The sequence below is a fragment of the Gymnoscopelus braueri genome (genome assembly GCF_963280865.1).
Source record: "Gymnoscopelus braueri genome assembly, chromosome: 8".
Classification (NCBI taxonomy): domain Eukaryota; kingdom Metazoa; phylum Chordata; class Actinopteri; order Myctophiformes; family Myctophidae; genus Gymnoscopelus; species Gymnoscopelus braueri.
Window position 1 is genome coordinate 30,083,111 of NC_137609.1, and position 17,130 is coordinate 30,100,240.

At 41.1% G+C, this 17,130-nt stretch overlaps 1 protein-coding gene across 1 annotated transcript in view; it reads right to left on the reverse strand.

Annotated features, from left to right (window-relative positions):
- Positions 1 to 17,130, reverse strand: part of LOC308090762 (uncharacterized protein) — a gene marked incomplete at both ends in the record, with an annotated part of 149,400 nt that overhangs the window by 90,325 nt on the left and 41,945 nt on the right. The gene's annotated exons all lie outside the window — the stretch shown is intronic.

A 17,130-nucleotide genomic window follows, 5' to 3' on the forward strand; every position in this document is an offset into this window, starting at 1 on the left:
ACACACACACACACACACACACACACACACACACACACACACACACACACACACACACACACACACACACACACACACACACACACACACACACACACACACACACACACACACACACACACACACACACACACACACACACACACACCAACCAACCACATTATTCAAAGCATGCACTGCTCAAGGTGCGGCCATAGTTGAATGATTAGAGAGCCCGCCTTGGAACCCAGAGGTCCCAGGTTCAATTCCAGGCCCTGCAGCAATGTGTCAAACGGTGCGTTTTAACAGCGGGCGATCAGGATAGTGTTTTCCGGAAGTGCTTTATATGTCTATGAGAGCCGGCAACTACTGGCGATAGGGCGAAGTGGGCGGGGGGGGCGATGAAAGATGGATTTTCTTTATCTTTTGGACGATGTCGCCCGGGGATCGCCCGAGAGTCGCCCGCTGTTAAAACGTACTGTAAGTGTCCCTGAGTAAGGTACTTGACCCCCAACTGCACCCCGAGACACTGCCCCCTAGTGCCCACTGCTCCTGTCACTAAGGATGGGTTAAATGCAGATACTGGTGTTTTCCAAAATATCCAGTGACAAATACCTCAAAGGTGTGTAGACTACATTATTATTATTATCATTATTGTTCTGAATAAACATAAAAATGCATGACCGTCTGTCTAGGATTCTGTGAAAACAGTCTGTCAGTAATAAAGCTATGCACGATTATGCATTATGTGAATTCATATTTTGAATAAGAGCTTGGTGAAAAGAAAAACATCGCTCAACTCGTTAAAACCGGATAAGCGTCTGTGTCATTTTAACGATTTTATCGTTGGCTATTACAAAATAGCAGATATACAAGCTCACAGCTTGTATATCTGCTATTATTGAACATTTTTGAAATTTTGATATATATTTTTTAACACAAATCTTCTCTTCTGGTGGTCCCTGGCACAAAACATTTTCAGATGGGGGGTCCACGTCCAAATACATATAATTATGGGGGTCCTTGGCACGAACATGTTTGAGATTGGCACAAACATGTTTGAGAACTATAGGGTTAATAGTTCCTGGCAATACAACATAATTTACTATATTTAATGAACGTCCTTACTGGAAACTAGCTGCTGTGTTTGGAATGTGAACTGACAGAGGATTCCTGTAGACTGACAGTAAACAGTAAACAGTTCTGCATCATTATAAACATTTATAACGAGTGTTATGAAGCCTCATAATGCATTGTAAATGTGATTATAATGAATTATACAGCCAACCTTTAAGTAAAGCGTTAAAAAACTACACCTTGCTTTGTCTTTGCATAAATCTCTTTATTCATTCAACAGCTTGGATTATAGAGCCCTGACAGGTCATCACTGTAATAATATGGGATACAATACATATATCTACTGTATGAGTTTAAGATTAAATCAAACCATGAAAGAGAGTAAATATTGCATCATGCCTTTTATACCACGGCTGTGCTTTTCTAAAATATATGCATGCGAACCTAAACATGTTTAAGGAACACGTCTGATCTTCATCGCTACAGCCTTCAGGGAGTAATGATTACCCTTCCAGTTGTACCAGTTTACACCTTGCACAGTTCTTGCTGTGAGTGTCCTGATCTTTGTCAAAGGTTGAGAATTTCATTCCATTGTGCTGGGCCAGTGAGTTTCCTGCTCCTCCATTCTTGAAGCCAGCAACCTGCAAGTTGTAGCCATCAGCCTCAGAACCCACATGAGAAAGAGGAGTAAGAGGCAAACGCTGTGTTTCCCTCAAAGTCTTCCATGTCGACCCTCAGCTGATACTTTTTGTCCTTGGTAAGGAGATGCATGTTCTCCAGTCCCAGCCAGTACTCGCCTGATGCGTCTCCAAACCCAGCTTGGTACTGAGCCCAGGGTCTGTAGAAGTTCACAGTGCCGTCCACTCTTCTCTGGATGACTGTCCACTTCCCTCCAGCTGTGTCCATTTCACAGTAGACCTTGGCAGGTGGAGTAATAATATAATAATAATAAACTTTATTTATATATCACTTTTCAAAAACAGGTTTACAAAGTGCTTAACAATACAAATACAATACATACACAGGGAATATAAAGGCAATTCAATGATGGAAAATGTAAAAACAAAGGAACCATACAAAAATAATAAGACCAAAAATAAGAGTGAAAGCAGAGAAGCCAGCCATTCTAAAGTAATGAGTTTTTAAAAGGTTTTTAAAAGTGGACACCGAAGTGGCCTGTCTAATTTGCAGCGGGTGTTGGTTCCACAGAAATGGAGCCCTAGCAGCGAATGCCCTGTCACCTTCCGTCACAAGGTTTGTCTGGGGGGGGGACAAGTAAAAGTTTGTGTGCTGATCTAAGATTGCAGGTGGGTTTGTGGGGAGACAGGAGGTCAAAAATATAAATAGGAGCAAGTCCGTTCAGTGCTTTAAAAACAAACAATGACATTTTAAAATCAATTCTGAACGCCACTGGTAGCCAGTGCAGTGAAGCAAGAACAGGGGTGATGTGGTCATACCTCCTGGTTCTTGTAAGAACTCTAGCTGCTGTGTTCTGAATTAGTTGAAGGCGATTGATTGACTTTTTGGGGAGTCCAGAAAAAAGTGAATTACAGTAGTCCAAATGGTTAGTGACAAAGGCATGAATAATGGTTTGTGCGTCGCTAAATGAGATAAAAGATCTGATTTTTGAAATATTCCTAATTTGGAAAATGGCTGTTTTTGCAATGTTGGAAAAATGCTTTGTGAAGTTTAGGTCTGAGTCAAATAGGACTCCCAGGTTCCTTGCTTCATGGGTGCACTGTAACCCCTGTGTGTGTAATAACTGCGTTACCATGTCTCTACAGGTTTTTGGTCCAAACACAATAATTTCTGTTTTGTCATTGTTTAGCATAAGATAGTTATTTGACATCCAGGATTTTATGGCAGAAAGACAGGCAATCAAAGGGGAGACAAGAGAAACCGGAGAAACTGTGGCAGGGTCTGATGGGTCTAAGGAAAAATAAATTTGTGTGTCGTCAGCATAAAAATGGAAGGAGACGTTAAAATTGCGAATGACTAGGCCTAAAGGAAGAAGATAAATACAAAATAATAACGGACCAAGGATTGACCCTTGGGGGACGCCACAAGTGACATCTGCATGGCTAGAGGACGCATCGCCAACTGAGACCGTGAAGGTTCTGTCGCTCAGGTAGGACCTAAACCAGTCCAGTGCAGACCCAGTCACACCCACCCAGTTTTCTAGTCTGTCCAGTAGGATATTGTGGTCTATCGTGTCGAAAGCAGCGGAAAGGTCAAGTAACATCAACACAGTACAGCAGCCAGCATCTGTGTTCATCCTGATGTCACTTAAAACTTTCAGAAGTGCAGTCTCTGTACTATGGTGTGTTCTAAAACCAGACTGAAACATTTCAAAGAGTGAGTTGTCGTTTAAAAAAGTTAAAAGTTGAGAATAAACCACTTTCTCTAGTGCTTTGGAGAGAAAGGGTAATTTCGAAATTGGTCTGAAATTGTTAAAATTGGAGATGTCAAGGTTTGATTTTTTTCAACAGGGGTTTTACTACAGCTGACTTGAAGATAGAAGGAATAACACCGGAGGATAGTGATTTATTGAATATTGCTAAAATGTCTGGAGATAAAAAGAGGGAAACCTCTTTTAAAAATGTGGTGGGTAGAGCGTCTGCAGGGGTGGAAGAGGGTTTCATGCTATTAATAATGTTCAAAAGGTCAGGCTGGGAAACTAAATCGAAGGAATTTATGTATTGAGATACCTCCCTGTGTGGTAGAATGCACAAAGAAGGTACAATTTGGGTTCTAATGTTTGAGACCTTGTCTAAGAAGAAGGCCTGAAAGGCTTCACATCTCTCAGTTATAATATAATTTCACTGGAGTCGGAGGGACGACGTGTAAGAGAATGAATGGTGCTAAAGAGAAGTTTGGGGTTATGGGGGTTCGAAGCAATTAGATGGTAGAAATATTTTGATCGTTCCTCTCTCATTGTGCTGTTTAATTATTTTAAAAGTGTCTTCATGGCATTGTGATTAGAAAGATCTTTAGAAGCTTTCCATTTACGTTCTGCCTGTCTACATGCCCTTCTTATGGACCGGACTCTGTCATTTACCCAAGGAGGTTGTAATGTTGACAAGAGTGAGGGTTTAGATAGTTTAGTCCTTAGTAGTGGGGTAGATGGTGTACACACCACTCTCTGTGGAGACTTTTTTGTAGATTTCCTCACAGTCCAGAACCAGGTTGAGTTCACCACGAGGAGCAGAGTGGACTGTTACAGCCAGAAACAGAACTGCCACAACAAGTATCATCTTGAAGTCTTTGAGTTGTAGCTTGTTGTTCAGATCAAAGGACGTCTGAGTGTGTTGAGTGTATGTTCAGCTCCAGTAGAAAGGTCAATGCATTCTGAGTTTGAGAACCTTCTTTTATAGTTAAGAATGATGACGTAATGATACTGAAGAGATCGTATGATAGCTAAAAGTAATCTGCCACCAGACCAGTCTGAGCATTGTGGCTGCCAATACATTTTAGTTACATAAGTACACACACACACACACACACACGCACGCATAAACGCACAAACACAGGCGCGCACGCACGCACGCACGCACGCACGCACGCACGCACGCACGCACGCACGCACGCACGCACGCACTGCTCCCCGAGACACTGCCCTCTAGTGTCCACTGCTCCTGTCACTAAGGATGGGTTAAATGCAGAAATTGTTTTTAAAAATATCCAGTGACAAATACCACAAAGGTTTGTGAACTACATTATTATTATTATCAGACGCATTGCTACAGTAGGTCTCTACTAGGTTGGGGGCTTAGCGGATTTGGGAACTTTTCCCACCCGTTTTTTGTTACTTTATTTCGGCTTTAGGGGTAGGGTTAGGTTAGGGTTATAGATATGATTAAAAAAAAATATATATATATATATATTTTTTTTTTGTATTGGTGGCTTTGGATAAAACATTGGTGGCTATAGCCACCGAAGCCCCCGCGAAACGACGGGGGCAGTACCTCACTTGTACCATCAGTTATTTTTCTTTTTTACTGAACACACCAATTATGTTCGTATAGAGAGACTCTGGACAAAGCTGGATGTACCGCGGTGGATTCGAACCCACAACTGGGATCTTTAAGTGAGCTAGGGTTGATGTGTGGATGTACTCAGATTCTCCCTCAGATGTCTCTGCTACAACAGGGAATGACGACACTCTTTAGATATTGTCACTCACTGATAGTATTGCTGTTCTGATGTGGTTCTAGAAATTAAACATGGCAAATATGTATATTCATTATATGACATTAAGATAAAGCATTATTACAATAAACAAAAAATCATTCCCACAATAGGAATGAAGTAGCTGTATACTATTGACCCTGTGCCTGTGGTGTAAAGTAACTAAGTACATGTACTCAAGTACTGTGCTTAAGTACACTTTTGAGGAATGTTTACTGGAGTATTAACCATTTTCAGTACTTTGACTTCTCAGAGGCAAATATTGTACTTTTACTCCACTACAATTATTTGAAAACTTTAGTTACCAGTTACTTTGCAGATATAAATGATTACATTATAAGACATACATTAACCACTTTAGCCCTATTTTATACATAGGCTATTTTCAAATATTTTAGTACTTTACTTTTGGTACTTTAAGTACATTTTGACACCAATACTTTTTACTTTTACTCAAGTAAATTTTGAGTACTTTTTCCACCACTGCCCTGTGCATATTTGTAACAGCAAGCTTATTCTGTAAAGGAGTCTCTCTGCATCACATACACTCTAAACACTTAGACCCTCTACTTATAAAACAAGCTACAATACAAAAGTATGGTAGTTATAATATGCTGTTCTTCTAAGCATAATAATGTAATTTGACCAACACGGAAAATACTTCATAAACCTTGTTATAAGTTGTTATGTATCGTTATGAACATGTATAACGAGTGTTATGAAGCCTTATAATGCATTGTAAATGTGATTATAATGAATTATAGACCCGACCTTTAAGTAAAGCATTACACAATACACCTTGCTTTGTCTTTGCATGCATCTCTTTATTCATGACGATGTTTACAACATCTTGGATTATGTATTCATTTAAAAGCCTTGACAGGTCACCACTGTAATAATATGTGATACAATACAGATATCTACTGTATGAGTTTAGGATTAAACAGAGTCCCAAAGAGAGAAAAACCCAAATTAAAAGCATGAAAAAGAGTAAATATTGCATCATGCCTTTTATACCACGGCTGTGCTTTTCTAAAATATATGCATGCGAACCTAAACATGTTTAAGAAACACGTCTGATCTTCATCGCTACAGCCTTCAGGGAGTATTGACTACGCTTCCATTGATGCCAGACTACACCTGTTGCATAATGAGTCGTCTTTCCCCAAAGGTAAGCACCATTGAGGTTAGCCCGGAGACACTTCTTGTACCAAAATGCACCGTACTTTTCACTTGCACAGTTCTTGCCCCACTTGTCCTGATCTTTGTCAAAGGTTGAGAATTTCATTCCATTGCTATAGGTCAGTGCGTTTCCTGCTCCCCCATTCTTGAAGCCAGCAACGTGCAGCTTGTAGCCAACAGCCTCAGAACCCACAGAGAAAGAGGAGTAAGAGGCAAACGCTGTGTTTCCCTTAAAGTCTTCCATGTCCACCCTCAGCTCATACTGTTTGTTCGTAGTAAGGAGATGCATGTTCTCCAGTCCCAGCCAGTACTCGCCTGATGCGTCTCCAAACCCAGCTCGGTACTCTGCCCAGGGTCTGTAGAAGTTCACAGTGCCGTCCACTCTTCTCTGGATGACTGTCCACTTCCCTCCATCTGTGTCCATTTCACAGTAGACCTTGGCAGGTGGAGTAGTGGGGTAGATGGTGTACACACCACTCGCTGTGGAGACTCTTTTGTAGATTTCGTCACAGTCCAGAACCAGGTCGTGATCACTCTGATCACCATTGTTGTCGATTTCCACACAGTCCGGATCCAGGTTGAGTTCACAACGAGGAGCAGAGTGGACTGTTACAGCCAGAAACAGAACTGCAGCAACAAGTATCATCTTGAAGTCTTTGAGTTGTAGCTTGTTGTTCAGATCAAAGGACGTCTATGTTCAGCTCCAGTAGAAGGTTCAATGCAGTCTGAGTGTGAGACCCTTCTCTTATAGTTAAGAATGGTGACGTATTGAGTATTGACACCAAAGAGATCGTATGATAGATAAAGGTACTCTGTCACCAGACCAGTCACCAGACCAGTCTGAGCTGCCTATACATTTTAGTTACATAGTACACACACACACACACACACACACACACACACACACACACACACACACACACACACACACACACACACACACACACACACACACACACACACACACACACACACACACACACCAACCAACCACATTATTCAAAGCATGCACTGCTCAAGGTGCGGCCATAGTTGAATGATTAGAGAGCCCGCCTTGGAACCCAGAGGTCCCAGGTTCAATTCCAGGCCCTGCAGCAATGTGTCAAACGGTGCGTTTTAACAGCGGGCGATCAGGATAGTGTTTTCCGGAAGTGCTTTATATGTCTATGAGAGCCGGCAACTACTGGCGATAGGGCGAAGTGGGCGGGGGGGGCGATGAAAGATGGATTTTCTTTATCTTTTGGACGATGTCGCCCGGGGATCGCCCGAGAGTCGCCCGCTGTTAAAACGTACTGTAAGTGTCCCTGAGTAAGGTACTTGACCCCCAACTGCACCCCGAGACACTGCCCCCTAGTGCCCACTGCTCCTGTCACTAAGGATGGGTTAAATGCAGATACTGGTGTTTTCCAAAATATCCAGTGACAAATACCTCAAAGGTGTGTAGACTACATTATTATTATTATCATTATTGTTCTGAATAAACATAAAAATGTATGACCGTCTGTCTAGGATTCTGTGAAAACAGTCTGTCAGTAATAAAGCTATGCACGATTATGCATTATGTGAATTCATATTTTGAATAAGAGCTTGGTGAAAAGAAAAACATCGCTCAACTCGTTAAAACCGGATAAGCGTCTGTGTCATTTTAACGATTTTATCGTTGGCTATTACAAAATAGCAGATATACAAGCTCACAGCTTGTATATCTGCTATTATTGAACATTTTTGAAATTTTGATATATATTTTTTAACACAAATCTTCTCTTCTGGTGGTCCCTGGCACAAAACATTTTCAGATGGGGGGTCCACGTCCAAATACATATAATTATGGGGGTCCTTGGCACGAACATGTTTGAGATTGGCACAAACATGTTTGAGAACTATAGGGTTAATAGTTCCTGGCAATACAACATAATTTACTATATTTAATGAACGTCCTTACTGGAAACTAGCTGCTGTGTTTGGAATGTGAACTGACAGAGGATTCCTGTAGACTGACAGTAAACAGTAAACAGTTCTGCATCATTATAAACATTTATAACGAGTGTTATGAAGCCTCATAATGCATTGTAAATGTGATTATAATGAATTATACAGCCAACCTTTAAGTAAAGCGTTAAAAAACTACACCTTGCTTTGTCTTTGCATAAATCTCTTTATTCATTCAACAGCTTGGATTATAGAGCCCTGACAGGTCATCACTGTAATAATATGGGATACAATACATATATCTACTGTATGAGTTTAGGATTAAATCAAACCATGAAAGAGAGTAAATATTGCATCATGCCTTTTATACCACGGCTGTGCTTTTCTAAAATATATGCATGCGAACCTAAACATGTTTAAGGAACACGTCTGATCTTCATCGCTACAGCCTTCAGGGAGTAATGATTACCCTTCCAGTTGTACCAGTTTACACCTTGCACAGTTCTTGCTGTGAGTGTCCTGATCTTTGTCAAAGGTTGAGAATTTCATTCCATTGTGCTGGGCCAGTGAGTTTCCTGCTCCTCCATTCTTGAAGCCAGCAACCTGCAAGTTGTAGCCATCAGCCTCAGAACCCACATGAGAAAGAGGAGTAAGAGGCAAACGCTGTGTTTCCCTCAAAGTCTTCCATGTCGACCCTCAGCTGATACTTTTTGTCCTTGGTAAGGAGATGCATGTTCTCCAGTCCCAGCCAGTACTCGCCTGATGCGTCTCCAAACCCAGCTTGGTACTGAGCCCAGGGTCTGTAGAAGTTCACAGTGCCGTCCACTCTTCTCTGGATGACTGTCCACTTCCCTCCAGCTGTGTCCATTTCACAGTAGACCTTGGCAGGTGGAGTAATAATATAATAATAATAAACTTTATTTATATATCACTTTTCAAAAACAGGTTTACAAAGTGCTTAACAATACAAATACAATACATACACAGGGAATATAAAGGCAATTCAATGATGGAAAATGTAAAAACAAAGGAACCATACAAAAATAATAAGACCAAAAATAAGAGTGAAAGCAGAGAAGCCAGCCATTCTAAAGTAATGAGTTTTTAAAAGGTTTTTAAAAGTGGACACCGAAGTGGCCTGTCTAATTTGCAGCGGGTGTTGGTTCCACAGAAATGGAGCCCTAGCAGCGAATGCCCTGTCACCTTCCGTCACAAGGTTTGTCTGGGGGGGGACAAGTAAAAGTTTGTGTGCTGATCTAAGATTGCAGGTGGGTTTGTGGGGAGACAGGAGGTCAAAAATATAAATAGGAGCAAGTCCGTTCAGTGCTTTAAAAACAAACAATGACATTTTAAAATCAATTCTGAACGCCACTGGTAGCCAGTGCAGTGAAGCAAGAACAGGGGTGATGTGGTCATACCTCCTGGTTCTTGTAAGAACTCTAGCTGCTGTGTTCTGAATTAGTTGAAGGCGATTGATTGACCTTTTGGGGAGTCCAGAAAAAAGTGAATTACAGTAGTCCAAATGGTTAGTGACAAAGGCATGAATAATGGTTTGTGCGTCGCTAAATGAGATAAAAGATCAGATTTTTGAAATATTCCTAATTTGGAAAATGGCTGTTTTTGCAATGTTGGAAAAATGCTTTGTGAAGTTTAGGTCTGAGTCAAATAGGACTCCCAGGTTCCTTGCTTCATGGGTGCACTGTAACCCCTGTGTGTGTAATAACTGCGTTACCATGTCTCTACAGGTTTTTGGTCCAAACACAATAATTTCTGTTTTGTCATTGTTTAGCATAAGATAGTTATTTGACATCCAGGATTTTATGGCAGAAAGACAGGCAATCAAAGGGGAGACAAGAGAAACCGGAGAAACTGTGGCAGGGTCTGATGGGTCTAAGGAAAAATAAATTTGTGTGTCGTCAGCATAAAAATGGAAGGAGACGTTAAAATTGCGAATGACTAGGCCTAAAGGAAGAAGATAAATACAAAATAATAACGGACCAAGGATTGACCCTTGGGGGACGCCACAAGTGACATCTGCATGGCTAGAGGACGCATCGCCAACTGAGACCGTGAAGGTTCTGTCGCTCAGGTAGGACCTAAACCAGTCCAGTGCAGACCCAGTCACACCCACCCAGTTTTCTAGTCTGTCCAGTAGGATATTGTGGTCTATCGTGTCGAAAGCAGCGGAAAGGTCAAGTAACATCAACACAGTACAGCAGCCAGCATCTGTGTTCATCCTGATGTCACTTAAAACTTTCAGAAGTGCAGTCTCTGTACTATGGTGTGTTCTAAAACCAGACTGAAACATTTCAAAGAGTGAGTTGTCGTTTAAAAAAGTTAAAAGTTGAGAATAAACCACTTTCTCTAGTGCTTTGGAGAGAAAGGGTAATTTCGAAATTGGTCTGAAATTGTTAAAATTGGAGATGTCAAGGTTTGATTTTTTCAACAGGGGTTTTACTACAGCTGACTTGAAGATAGAAGGAATAACACCGGAGGATAGTGATTTATTGAATATTGCTAAAATGTCTGGAGATAAAAAGAGGGAAACCTCTTTTAAAAATGTGGTGGGTAGAGCGTCTGCAGGGGTGGAAGAGGGTTTCATGCTATTAATAATGTTCAAAAGGTCAGGCTGGGAAACTAAATCGAAGGAATTTAAGTATTGAGATACCTCCCTGTGTGGTAGAAGGTACAATTTGGGTTCTAATGTTTCAGACCTTGTCTAAGAAGAAGGCCTGAAAGGCTTCACATATCTCAGTGGATATAATTTCACTGGAGTCGGAGGGACGACGTGTAAGAGAATTAATGGTGCTAAAGAGAAGTTTGGGGTTATGGGGGTTCGAAGCAATTAGATGGGAGAAATATTTTGATCGTTCCTCTCTCATTGTGCTGTTTAATTCTTTTAAAAGTGTCTTCATGGCATTGTGATTAGAAAGATCTTTAGAAGCTTTCCATTTACGTTCTGCCTGTCTACATGCCCTTCTTATGGACCGGACTCTGTCATTTACCCAAGGAGGTTGTAATGTTGACAAGAGTGAGGGTTTAGATAGTTTAGTCCTTAGTAGTGCGGTAGATGGTGTACACACCACTCTCTGTGGAGACTTTTTTGTAGATTTCCTCACAGTCCAGAACCAGGTTGAGTTCACCACGAGGAGCAGAGCGGACTGTTACAGCCAGAAACAGAACTGCCACAACAAGTAGTATCATCTTGAAGTCTTTGAGTTGTAGCTTGTTGTTCAGATCAAAGGACGTCTATGTTCAGCTCCAGTAGAAGGTTCAATGCAGTCTGAGTGTGAGACCTTTTTCTTATAGTTAAGAATGGTGACGTATTGACACCAAAGAGATCGTATGATAGATAAAGGTACTCTGTCACCAGACCAGTCTGAGCTGCCTATACATTTTAGTTACATAGTACACACACACACACACACACACACACACACACACACACACACACACACACACACACACACACACACACACACACACACACACACACACACACACACACACACACACACACACACACACACACACCAACCAACCACATTATTCAAAGCATGCACTGCTCAAGGTGCGGCCATAGTTGAATGATTAGAGAGCCCGCCTTGGAACCCAGAGGTCCCAGGTTCAATTCCAGGCCCTGCAGCAATGTGTCAAACGGTGCGTTTTAACAGCGGGCGATCAGGATAGTATTTTCCGGAAGTGCTTTATATGTCTATGAGAGCCGGCAACTACTGGCGATAGGGCGAAGTGGGCGGGGGGGGCGATGAAAGATGGATTTTCTTTATCTTTTGGACGATGTCGCCCGGGGATCGCCCGAGAGTCGCCCGCTGTTAAAACGTACTGTAAGTGTCCCTGAGTAAGGTACTTGACCCCCAACTGCACCCCGAGACACTGCCCCCTAGTGCCCACTGCTCCTGTCACTAAGGATGGGTTAAATGCAGATACTGGTGTTTTCCAAAATATCCAGTGACAAATACCTCAAAGGTGTGTAGACTACATTATTATTATTATCATTATTGTTCTGAATAAACATAAAAATGCATGACCGTCTGTCTAGGATTCTGTGTAAACAGTCTGTCAGTAATAAAGCTATGCACGATTATGCATTATGTGAATTCATATTTTGAATAAGAGCTTGGTGAAAAGAAAAACATCGCTCAACTCGTTAAAACCGGATAAGCATCTGTGTAATTTTAATGATTTTATCGTTGGCTATTACAAAATAGCAGATATACAAGCTCACAGCTTGTATATCTGCTATTATTGAACATTTTTTAAATTTTGATATATATTTTTTAACACAAATCTTCTCTTCTGGTGGTCCCTGGCACAAAACATTTTCAGATGGGGGGTCCACGTCCAAATACATATAATTATGGGGGTCCTTGGCACGAACATGTTTGAGATTGGCACAAACATGTTTGAGAACTATAGGGTTAATAGTTCCTGGCAACACAACATATTTACTATATTTAATGAACGTCCTTACTGGAAACTAGCTGCTGTGTTTGGAATGTGAACTGACAGAGGATTCCTGTAGACTGACAGTAAACAGTAAACAGTTCTGCATCATTATAAACATTTATAACGAGTGTTATGAAGCCTCATAATGCATTGTAAATGTGATTATAATGAATTATACAGCCAACCTTTAAGTAAAGCGTTAAAAAACTACACCTTGCTTTGTCTTTGCATAAATCTCTTTATTCATTCAACAGCTTGGATTATGTATTCATTTAAGAGCCCTGACAGGTCACCACTGTAATAATATGGGATACAATACATATATCTACTGTATGAGTTTAGGATTAAATCAAACCATGAAAGAGAGTAAATATTGCATCATGCCTTTTATACCACGGCTGTGCTTTTCTAAAATATATGCATGCGAACCTAAACATGTTTAAGGAACACGTCTGATCTTCATCGCTACAGCCTTCAGGGAGTAATGATTACCCTTCCAGTTGTACCAGTTTACACCTTGCACAGTTCTTGCTGTGAGTGTCCTGATCTTTGTCAAAGGTTGAGAATTTCATTCCATTGTGCTGGGCCAGTGAGTTTCCTGCTCCTCCATTCTTGAAGCCAGCAACCTGCAAGTTGTAGCCATCAGCCTCAGAACCCACATGAGAAAGAGGAGTAAGAGGCAAACGCTGTGTTTCCCTCAAAGTCTTCCATGTCGACCCTCAGCTGATACTTTTTGTCCTTGGTAAGGAGATGCATGTTCTCCAGTCCCAGCCAGTACTCGCCTGATGCGTCTCCAAACCCAGCTTGGTACTGAGCCCAGGGTCTGTAGAAGTTCACAGTGCCGTCCACTCTTCTCTGGATGACTGTCCACTTCCCTCCAGCTGTGTCCATTTCACAGTAGACCTTGGCAGGTGGAGTAATAATATAATAATAATAAACTTTATTTATATATCACTTTTCAAAAACAGGTTTACAAAGTGCTTAACAATACAAATACAATACATACACAGGGAATATAAAGGCAATTCAATGATGGAAAATGTAAAAACAAAGGAACCATACAAAAATAATAAGACCAAAAATAAGAGTGAAAGCAGAGAAGCCAGCCATTCTAAAGTAATGAGTTTTTAAAAGGTTTTTAAAAGTGGACACCGAAGTGGCCTGTCTAATTTGCAGCGGGTGTTGGTTCCACAGAAATGGAGCCCTAGCAGCGAATGCCCTGTCACCTTCCGTCACAAGGTTTGTCTGGGGGGGGGACAAGTAAAAGTTTGTGTGCTGATCTAAGATTGCAGGTGGGTTTGTGGGGAGACAGGAGGTCAAAAATATAAATAGGAGCAAGTCCGTTCAGTGCTTTAAAAACAAACAATGACATTTTAAAATCAATTCTGAACGCCACTGGTAGCCAGTGCAGTGAAGCAAGAACAGGGGTGATGTGGTCATACCTCCTGGTTCTTGTAAGAACTCTAGCTGCTGTGTTCTGAATTAGTTGAAGGCGATTGATTGACTTTTTGGGGAGTCCAGAAAAAAGTGAATTACAGTAGTCCAAATGGTTAGTGACAAAGGCATGAATAATGGTTTGTGCGTCGCTAAATGAGATAAAAGATCTGATTTTTGAAATATTCCTAATTTGGAAAATGGCTGTTTTTGCAATGTTGTAAAAATGCTTTGTGAAGTTTAGGTCTGAGTCAAATAGGACTCCCAGGTTCCTTGCTTCATGGGTGCACTGTAACCCCTGTGTGTGTAATAACTGCGTTACCATGTCTCTACAGGTTTTTGGTCCAAACACAATAATTTCTGTTTTGTCATTGTTTAGCATAAGATAGTTATTTGACATCCAGGATTTTATGGCAGAAAGACAGGCAATCAAAGGGGAGACAAGAGAAACCGGAGAAACTGTGGCAGGGTCTGATGGGTCTAAGGAAAAATAAATTTGTGTGTCGTCAGCATAAAAATGGAAGGAGACGTTAAAATTGCGAATGACTAGGCCTAAAGGAAGAAGATAAATACAAAATAATAACGGACCAAGGATTGACCCTTGGGGGACGCCACAAGTGACATCTGCATGGCTAGAGGACGCATCGCCAACTGAGACCGTGAAGGTTCTGTCGCTCAGGTAGGACCTAAACCAGTCCAGTGCAGACCCAGTCACACCCACCCAGTTTTCTAGTCTGTCCAGTAGGATATTGTGGTCTATCGTGTCGAAAGCAGCGGAAAGGTCAAGTAACATCAACACAGTACAGCAGCCAGCATCTGTGTTCATCCTGATGTCACTTAAAACTTTCAGAAGTGCAGTCTCTGTACTATGGTGTGTTCTAAAACCAGACTGAAACATTTCAAAGAGTGAGTTGTCGTTTAAAAAAGTTAAAAGTTGAGAATAAACCACTTTCTCTAGTGCTTTGGAGAGAAAGGGTAATTTCGAAATTGGTCTGAAATTGTTAAAATTGGAGATGTCAAGGTTTGATTTTTTTCAACAGGGGTTTTACTACAGCTGACTTGAAGATAGAAGGAATAACACCGGAGGATAGTGATTTATTGAATATTGCTAAAATGTCTGGAGATAAAAAGAGGGAAACCTCTTTTAAAAATGTGGTGGGTAGAGCGTCTGCAGGGGTGGAAGAGGGTTTCATGCTATTAATAATGTTCAAAAGGTCAGGCTGGGAAACTAAATCGAAGGAATTTATGTATTGAGATACCTCCCTGTGTGGTAGAATGCACAAAGAAGGTACAATTTGGGTTCTAATGTTTGAGACCTTGTCTAAGAAGAAGGCCTGAAAGGCTTCACATCTCTCAGTTATAATATAATTTCACTGGAGTCGGAGGGACGACGTGTAAGAGAATGAATGGTGCTAAAGAGAAGTTTGGGGTTATGGGGGTTCGAAGCAATTAGATGGTAGAAATATTTTGATCGTTCCTCTCTCATTGTGCTGTTTAATTATTTTAAAAGTGTCTTCATGGCATTGTGATTAGAAAGATCTTTAGAAGCTTTCCATTTACGTTACTTACTGTTACAGCCAGAAACAGAACTGCCACAACAAGTATCATCTTGAAGTCTTTGAGTTGTAGCTTGTTGTTCAGATCAAAGGACGTCTGAGTGTGTTGAGTGTATGTTCAGCTCCAGTAGAAAGGTCAATGCATTCTGAGTTTGAGAACCTTCTTTTATAGTTAAGAATGATGACGTAATGATACTGAAGAGATCGTATGATAGCTAAAAGTAATCTGCCACCAGACCAGTCTGAGCATTGTGGCTGCCAATACATTTTAGTTACATAAGTACACACACACACACACACACACGCACGCATAAACGCACAAACACAGGCGCGCACGCACGCACGCACGCACGCACGCACGCACGCACGCACGCACGCACACACGCACGCACGCACGCACGCACGCACGCACGCACTGCTCCCCGAGACACTGCCCTCTAGTGTCCACTGCTCCTGTCACTAAGGATGGGTTAAATGCAGAAATTGTTTTTAAAAATATCCAGTGACAAATACCACAAAGGTTTGTGAACTACATTATTATTATTATCAGACGCATTGCTACAGTAGGTCTCTACTAGGTTGGGGGCTTAGCGGATTTGGGAACTTTTCCCACCCGTTTTTTGTTACTTTATTTCGGCTTTAGGGGTAGGGTTAGGTTAGGGTTATAGATATGATTAAAAAAAAATATATATATATATATATTTTTTTTTTGTATTGGTGGCTTTGGATAAAACATTGGTGGCTATAGCCACCGAAGCCCCCGCGAAACGACGGGGGCAGTACCTCACTTGTACCATCAGTTATTTTTCTTTTTTACTGAACACACCAATTATGTTCGTATAGAGAGACTCTGGACAAAGCTGGATGTACCGCGGTGGATTCGAACCCACAACTGGGATCTTTAAGTGAGCTAGGGTTGATGTGTGGATGTACTCAGATTCTCCCTCAGATGTCTCTGCTACAACAGGGAATGACGACACTCTTTAGATATTGTCACTCACTGATAGTATTGCTGTTCTGATGTGGTTCTAGAAATTAAACATGGCAAATATGTATATTCATTATATGACATTAAGATAAAGCATTATTACAATAAACAAAAAATCATTCCCACAATAGGAATGAAGTAGCTGTATACTATTGACCCTGTGCCTGTGGTGTAAAGTAACTAAGTACATGTACTCAAGTACTGTGCTTAAGTACACTTTTGAGGAATGTTTACTTAAATGTTTACTGGAGTATTAACCATTTTCAGTACTTTGACTTCTCAGAGGCAAATATTGTACTTTTACTCCACTACAATTATTTGAAAACTTTA